At 35.5% G+C, this 9,366-nt stretch overlaps 1 protein-coding gene across 5 annotated transcripts in view; it reads left to right on the top strand.

The window, feature by feature from the left end:
- Nucleotides 1–9,366, top strand: part of LOC132701563 (protein scalloped) — a 125,782-nt gene that overhangs the window by 15,189 nt on the left and 101,227 nt on the right. The window lies entirely within an intron of this gene.

Genomic DNA, 9,366 nt, shown 5'->3' with positions numbered 1-9,366 from the left:
TTTTACCAACCGAACGGTCCAAGTAAACCCGAAATTTTACGACGCGATCACATCGTAACTGCGATAAGCGTTATTTACAATTTAAAATTAAGAGCCTACGATAAGGAAAAACCTGTTTCTGGTTTTGTTTACGGTTACACCTGACGACATGCTCGAACAGCTTTCCGGTCCTGTTTATTTTGTGAGTCAAACGATCGTGCGGGGATTAGGAACGTTTAAACGCGGATTACCACGCGCCCATGGCCAAAAAATTAAAATGGCGATCGTGACGTAAACTTCTGATCATTTTATTTTGTCAAGACCTGCGACCGTAAAGTGAGACTTTGATTATAATTTTAAGCGAACGGTAGCAATTGTAAATTTACCCGAAGGCGTTAAACCATTCCAGAGATATAAACTGTCAACATTCAGCTAGAATCAGCAGTGGGACCACGTGTCACCAAATGCTGAATTCGAAATTACCATACAGAATCGTCTAGGCGCCATTTCTCGTCAGACCGAATGTATTGTTTAGCCTAGATTTGATATTATAAGTTCAATGAATCCACGGAGTTCATCCAGATATGGACCAAAGTAAAAATTAATATATTTGCTGAGCAATTGATTTGTCTTTAGAAGAAGTTAGCACGAAGGGTTTAAGTTACGGTTTCTTGGTGCCGGCGGAGTTCTAACAGGTGCTATACTATACCAATCAAGCCAAAGAGTTGCGTACAAAGAATTTTTGGTTGTAAAGGTTGTAGGTTTGTTTAACGACGGGTTACGTTAAAACAACAATAATTAGACAGTGAGTAATAAGAAACACCCTTTATTCGTTATAATATAATTTTATATTGCCGTAAAAATTCCACATCCAAACTTATTGACGATTTGTCAGCGGCTGTGTTGGTTGTGCCGCAAGGTCATTGGTTAAAAACGAGATTTCAAATCTCGCGCATGTGCATGTCGAATGGATCTTTCCATATTTTTTTTCATAAGTGCTTCTTAAGTTCCTAGATTATCACCATTAGGCAGTGCCTCTATATCTCTAGCACCTAGCTGTATTGTTTAACATCATGGCATTAGTTGTGAAAAATGTGTTGCCTAAACTTTTGTTTAAAAGTTGTTCATTTGGAGAGTTAATTGTAAATTTTGATAAAAGTATAGCTAAAGTAGCGTTTAAACTGAACTGAAAATATGGAGGCTTTGGCGAGAGATTATTCTTTGGTTAAAACTGACACCTACGATTTAAACTGTTCGTCTAAGCAGCGTGATTTCTCAAGACTCGCACTAATATGATCAAACTTACGAACATTATGAGAGAATCTGAAGTAAGGCAGACTCGTAGACCACGATACAGTGTAAATTATTAGCTATGTATATCATGAGAGAGAAAATAGGGAGTTTATAGCATTAAAAATTCCTCTCTACGTAACAATAGCGAGCGTTAATAGTTATTTTACCGATCATTCGCGATGTTGCCAAGCGTTGCGGTTGAAATTTTCCACATATCATATTTATGAATGACTTGTTGCTCAAGGGCTTCTAATCGCAGAAAATGCACCGCTTATTGTGTCGAACTAATTAAAAACAGGCGATAACGAAAAGAAGTACAAAATTTGCAATGCAGAATACGCGTTGCATAAACCAATAAATAACGTTCGCACTTATCACAGATAGAAATTTACCACTCGAAAACGCGGACGTCGTACGTAAAAGGTCTTCTGGAAGTTATTTATGCGAGCAAACACGGTAAATAGGGCAAAATCAAGAAATACTGATATAATTAAGTGGCTCAAGAGTCGCATTTGAGTCCCTTTTTGTTTATCATTTTCCTATATGAAGTTGCCAGGGATTTTTCCACAAGTACCTATTCTCCTTATCGTTCACTCGGTGGCAGATTTCGTTTTGTTTGTCAAACTTTAATAGACTCTTGGTCAACCTCGAGAAATGTCTCTCCATTTTATTTTCTAAAAAATAATCTCGACTGTAGAGGACCAGGGTGTTACATTGGATTGGGGGCTTCTTTTTGTTTTGGCCGGTTTTATTTTAGGGACAATCAGTATCATTCATTCCGTGTGTCTTTAACATAACTTTTTTATAGCCTTTTTTATATTCTAATACAGAACATGCTATGCTATGGTCTATGGCTATGCAAAGCAGTGCAACAGTGTAGTCAACGTAATAAACTTGTTGATGCTGTAAATGATAGAATTTAATAGACAGACATTTTTCATTGGAGAATCGCAGAACAAGTTTTCATCTAGTGTTTTCTTGTAAAGATGGAGTAAACTTTTTCTTTTTTTCTATTATGCCTTTGTACTGAAAAATATTTGTTGTTAACAGTAAACCTACGTACTTCCAAATAAGGCAAAATTTTGCTTTAAGCTACAAGGCGTTTAAATAATAATAATAATAAGATTTAGACAAAATTACTTAATACAAACTAATATAGCCCTTGATCTCAGCTACTCAACATTAACCGAATATTACGATAATAATGAAACAACAAACTATAATAATAAAAAGAGTCTAAAAATTAATTATTGGTAAAATAATAATTTGTTTAGGACAGAGACCTTTCCTAAATACTAGAACTGAGTTGGATTGAAAATATTTATTATAGTTATTATAAAGCTTAATGGCAATATAGCTAAAGCAGCGATCAAATTTACAAGAATTATGTTGGGGCATATTCATTTTCATCCTTAGAGGAACATTGTGAATTTCATATCGATACACTAAACGATGTTTCAGGTGTGTCGGTTTCATAACCTTAAATACAAAACTTGCGAATAAAAACGCAAATATTTTTTCTGATATACGATCACACTTTGTGGATTTTTTGTAATCTGAATTTATCAGCAGCGTTAAGAATGGATAGTATAATGGAAGACAGTATATAACTTTAGAAAGGGTACATGCCTTTATTAAATTAATTAAGGTAGAACAAAAAAAGACACTAAAGTAAAAAATTCTTTAACTATTCTAAATATTGCTGTATGTGACCACCGTTTTTCTGAACACATTTCTCATACATTCTGATTGCATGATGTCTTCCATCTAGTTTCCGGATTCTCTCTTAACTGAAATTTGTTGACGAAGTTCCACGACATTATCACAAGGAGTTCTGTGCACGTGATTTTTTATGTGTCCCCAAAAGAAAAAACCCGGGGCTGTTGGCGGGCCCATCCAAAGTTCCCTATCCAAGCCCTGACTTGCTGCTATATAATCAGCGCTGATATATTTAGGGGTTCTATTTGTGGTTTAATGATCTCCAGTTAACCAGTTAACTTTTGATCTATAAATATCGTACCCAAAATATGCCCACTCCACACCGTACATTAATCGATTAATTAATTGATTTTTGTTTCCTGTATTTGTCTAGGATTATTTAAAGACCAATATCGCGTATTTTTTCTGTTACAACAACCCTTTCGTGTAGTGAAAGAACTTTCATCAGTTCATACAATGTTTTTCAAAAAATTATTATTATCATTACCTCTATTTAAAAATTCTAACAAAGCTACATTGACCTTATTTTGCACTTAGTTTTTGGGTTTTACCAAATTTAAATGCATTGTATTGATATTCTTTCAAAACTGATTGGATTGGTCCCCGAGAAATAGCTGTCTCATCATATACTCAAGTAAGAGAGGAAACGGGATGTGCTTTATACATTTCTAATATGTTTCTCTTATTTTCTTCATTTAAAAGATTACTTACCTTTTTAGCGTTTAATACATAACCGTTTTCTGCAAATTTCTTTGATATCCTTGCAAATATCTGTTTTGAAGGAGCTCGACGCTTTGCTAACAAACTGACGATGAATTACGGTTGCACTTTTAATATTCAGAAAGTACACTTGAAGCATATCACTCCTTTAACGGATGCTAAATTCGCGAACAACCATTTTAACAATTATGACTTGGACAATAATTCAACCGTCAACGTTGTTTACTAATATGTCAAACATAAACCTATTTTAATTTGTCAAAAACTAGTGGACTAAAATATAAAGTCGAAATAGTAATCGAAATAAGATATTCTATAACACATATCATATATAGGGTGTTCCATTTAAAAAAATACGATGCAGGTTAGAAATTTGAGTGTTTTGTTTTATCAAGATAAATTGAACGCACGGTACAAGAGAAACAACAGAGGTCCAAAAACTGAACCCTGTGGCACTCCCGAAGTAATGTTACCCAACCCTGATATACCGATTTTAATTCTAACGAACTGCTGCCTATTATTTAAATACGATCCGTGAAACCAAAGTGCTTTAGTGTAGTGTACAACACCTTGTTTAGCACAGATAATAGGCTGATTGGTCTAATATCATTGACGCCTAATGGAGAAGCATATGGATGGAAAGTACCCAGTCTCTAAACAAAAATTTATGATATGAGGAATGTGATTCAGTATGACGTTGAGACCATAAGTAAAGCAACATCGTCCCATCCGGAAGCATTTGATTTATTCTGTTTTATGATTCCGCTATTATCTTCTTGAGAAGGTACTACAAAATCAAAAACAGAATTACTTATCCTAGTGGATTTATAAAATTCAATCAACCCAGTATCCGCGCTGGAAATGGAAAAAGTAGATAAGAAATGTTTGTTCGTGATGTTGCAAATTTAGTGGTAGTGCTGGTTTAGTTTTTGACATGAAATTTATTTATTATGATGGCTAACAAACGACTTGAAGTAGTCCACTCATATTGCGTTTTTTTTTTGTAATATTTCATGATTTATTTCTATTGTCTGTTGGAAAGACTTGTTTCTAAATAAATAAATAAATAAATAATCTGGCGAATCGAGGCGAAAACGACGTTCGGCCATATTGCCGCTGTAGCAAATCGACGGTGGTCGGCCTCGTATAGTACCAATTAAGACGCGACGCCTTATCGTGCGTAAAATTATTATTATATTGTAATCGATCGTGTTAACCCAATTCAATAGTCGGGCAACAACTTCCTGTCGCTAACGGTGCGCCTTTAACTGTTTGTTTTCTAATAAGATTTCATGCGTTGATTATATCGTGGCAATTTTCGCGCTCGGGAGAAAACACTCGCGAATCGTATCATCTATAAACGCGGGGTCATCCGACACGACTTCGTAGCATGCTCGTACTATCAAACCCGGTGGTTAGGACTTTGAAAAATCGCACCCGCGAACGCCTTTACTAAAGTAATATAGCTTTAATTTATCGCTTCTTACTGCTCCCGTCGATCGCCGGGAGATGCGAAGTATGTTACTTTAAAGCTCGTAAATCGCTGCCCGAGCATATAACAGCTGCGTTTTTCGAGAATTCTTTCAAATATTATTGTTCCACGTTCAATAAAAGTGTTTTTTCTACTCCCGTCTATAAAATACCTAATTACCTACCAGTCTAGTGCGAGAAGCGTCACTTTACCACGTCAGTTTCGTTTCCCATGAATCCGAGCCACTTCGGACATTTCCGGCATTTTACCGCACGAATTTGGCAGCAATGGGATGTTTTCGGAGATATTTCCCACGCTTTGAATTTTGATGTTTGTCAATTCTGACGGTCATGTCAGTGAATGTATTCGTGTTGTTTTGCGAAAATGGACCCAAAAACTAAAGGTCGTAGAAAAAGTATAGTATGCAACACGTTCGGTAAACTTTTTAACTCACTCGTTTATTAAAAACTCGCTCCGCTCGTGTCAGATAAACTCGTGAGTCAAATGCCGTTTACCGCACTTGTTGCATAATACACGATTGTCAGTTTTCAATGTTGTCGCCTGTTTTTTACTAGTTACGAGTTACTTAATATAATAGTAGTGACGAACTTTAACACAATCAGCAAATGGGCTGCAAACCACTCATCATTCATCTTCAATATCATCGTCGTCGCGAATACCAATCTCACAAAGCTATCCCTGCTGTTTTGGGGGAATACATGGTAGTCACTAAATGCCAAATTTGGAGTTGCGACTACCGTAGGGAGAAACGTCCTCTTGAAGAAATATTACACAACGTCTGCGTTATGACCTTTTGGTTAATTTGCCTTCACGTGGTAAAGAATCTACAATCTACTCTCTTTCCCGTAGATGTACTAAAATGATTCAGGATCATAGTTTCAATTGATGGCCTAGTTGGTTTCTGTAATACAGTCTCCGGTTAAAACTTCTTGCTCAGTTTTCGACCAGCTGCAGATGTAGATTAACCCACTTGTATCATATCCATATGAACTCCTTGCTGTGAGCCTTTTTTGTAGATGTACTTATAAGAACCGCTTTGTTCTCAAATGTTTCCGTTCCACACAATTCGGCAACAATTGGCACCATTAAACGTAAAAAACACGGAATAATTAATTTGGTTAGTTTTTTTTTTTTGCTTTTCGTTGAGTTACTTTACTTGACTGCTTGAATTATGTATACAAATGTAGTTATGATTATTTGTTTGAGTGTACACTAAACGCAGTTTTGGAAATGAATTGTAATTACTGGGTATTAGCAGAAATATAGTAGTAATCAGTGATCATTAATGGAATTATAGTTGGAATAATAGACAATCAATTTAAAAAAAAAGTAGGTAATTGGAGGAAATGTTATGGTCAAGCTATTAAAACACTGATTCTTAGGATACGTTTGGAAATATCCAGAACTTAGGTTCTGCAGAAATAGAAAAATATGCTGTAAAAAGTACATAAAAAATGAAATTGAAATATCATTTTTTTGTGGCAGCAGTTTGGTAGTTTTAATTGTCCAAAAAAGTTGACGTGGCTTAAGTAAATAGAAGTGCATATTTTCTATGGGCTTCTTAATTTTCTTGGACCTACCTATAATATTAGATTCTCTATCTAAAATATCTTGAATAATGATTTGTTTAGATTGCTTGTTTTTAGTTTTTTTTATGTCTTAAGAAAAGCCTTTTATTTATATCCTGCATATGCATTTATTTTTATTATGTTATAATTTGGTATTATTTTTCCTCTTGTTGATGTTATTTTTGTTATTGTCCTGGACATTTACTTTAATAAATATAATACTTAAAAAGTTTTCTTTACTTACCTGTCTCCATTTATTTAATAGAAACGGCATCATTGCATGGTAATGGCGGCGGCTAGTAGTGAAACTTGGTGGTAATTTAAGTTTAAATAATAGAAATTGTAATTTAGTAGACACAGATGCACTACTGAAGCCTTCATTTTTTTCTTGCTTTAAAGTCAGTAACAAATAAAAAAATAAAAATATTAAGAGACCAAGATATGTTTATTAAATGAAATATTTTTCTCGATTTTCGAATTAGGCATGTAGGCAGCCCGGGAAACAGTTCTTGCTACACGAAAAAGCGGAATAATGGAAAAGTCTGAAAAATGCGCGGCCAATTAAGTATAGCGGGAAAAAACCAACCAGAATGCGCAAATAACGACAACGAAAAATGGAATCTAAACAATAACGAGTTCTGCTTCATTAAGACACGGAAAATCGCGTTGACGCAATCTCTCAACAGTAAAACGGCATCGATAAAAAAACCGGCGCGTCGTGAGAACAAACTTATTTCTCGTTTGTAAACCGTGGACGGGTAGTCGTCTTTAGAGGAGGACGGCAGGTGCAGCTGGTGAGTCAGAACGAGCAACGTTTCGAACCGAACAAACCGCTTTGCTCTGTAGGTGCATCTCCGGTCATTTCAAAGTTGATTGACGCGCTCCCAACACGCTCAGATAAATTTTGACGCGGCACGGAAATGTCGATCGTCTCTCTTTTTTATCCAGACGTTTCGTCCTATTTGATTTTGAATTTTTGCGTGCGAAAGAAACTTGGAAATGAGCGCTATATAAAAAGTTACAGCCACGCCTTGACTTGTAAAGCAAATGTATATGGCAAAAGCAAAAATTCACTATATGGGAATGTAAAAAGAATATTTACTTAATCCACGTTCGTTTTAGTGGAATTGTTTATAGTAAAACTTTACCGCAAATCGTGTATTTAATTAATTAATTGTCTTGTAATAAATTTATTTCTTTGGGTCTAAAAAATTTGTCGTATTTTTGTAATTGTAATATTTTTCTTTACTTATTTTTTAACTTTTCATGAAATTTTTTCATGGATTTCGCAATTGATTTTTAGTAGTGGCCAAAATGTACGAGGTTAGCGCCAAAATTTCCCGGCCTGACATAGATGCAGCTCCATTATCACGATAAAACTTTGTCTTGGTTGGTAGTCTTGTGTCAAATAGTTTTTTATTGACAGCATTTTAAACAAGACGTGTCCGAAAAAATGTCGCACATAACGCAAATTGAGTATAGAGCAGTCATAAAATTTTTGACAAAAGAGGGATTAGCACCTAAAATTATTAAAGAAAGGCTGGATGGTGTGTACGTTCGGCCAAAGTTCTCCTTCGTATTCTGCAGTGAAAGAATGGGCAAAACGTTTTCGAATGGGGCAGGAGTCCCTTGAAGATGATTCAAGAACTGGTCGACCAGTGGAGGTCATAACGGAAGATATTGTTGCGATTGTGGAAGAGGTGGTATTGAATGATCGACGTTTAAAGGTCAAGGAAATCTCAGAAATTTCTAAGCTTTCTGATACAAGTGTTCGTCGAATCCTGCATGATGATTTAGGTATGCATAAGGTTAGTGCAACATGGGTTGCTAAAAACCTTTTGGCTATTCAAAAACAACGCCGTTTCGAGTGTGCGCGGCCTTTTTGGAACTCTGTGGGTCGGAACCGAAGCCTGTGATAGAAACTATTATGACGGGTGATGAAACTATGGTTCTCTATTATGACCCTCTATCGAAAGAAGAAGCAATAGAGTGGCGTCGTAAGGGTGAAGCACCTCCAAAAAAATTCAGTCTGCCGGTCAACAAAAAATATAATGGCCACGATCTTTTGGGCTTTTGATAGATATTAAAGAAACTAATACCACTGTCAATAGTAAATATTACGCAACATTATTACATAAATTGTGAGACTGCATACGTGTAAAACCTCGAGGAAAATTGACCAAAGGCACGATAATACACCTGTCCATACTGCTGGTGTTGCACAAGCTGCCATTTTAGAGTGTGGGTTCTAACAGATAGATCATCCTCCCTATAATCCAGATATAGCCCCCAACGACTATTATTTGTTTGGATATTTGAAAAAGGACTTACGTGGACGGCGGTTTAACAACGAAGTTGAGTTAAAAGAGGCTGTTTTAGCTCATTTTGCAGACAAACCAAAAGAATATTTTTTTAAAGGGATTGAGTTGTTAATAAAGAGATGTAATAAGTGAATTGAAGTTAAGGGGGATTATGTTGAAAAATAATAAAAAATTGTTACTCTACTTTGTTTCTTTCATATTTATGCCGGAAAATTTTGGCGCTGCCCTCGTATATAGCTATCAATTGACAAAATTTAACGTTGCTTTGCAACTA

Source organism: Cylas formicarius, unplaced genomic scaffold (genome assembly GCF_029955315.1).
Source record: "Cylas formicarius isolate icCylForm1 unplaced genomic scaffold, icCylForm1.1 PGA_scaffold_4__25_contigs__length_36172078, whole genome shotgun sequence".
Taxonomy (NCBI): Eukaryota; Metazoa; Arthropoda; class Insecta; order Coleoptera; family Brentidae; genus Cylas; species Cylas formicarius.
The sequence above is the reverse complement of the archived record's forward strand: the minus strand, read 5'-3'. Positions and strand labels throughout refer to the sequence as shown.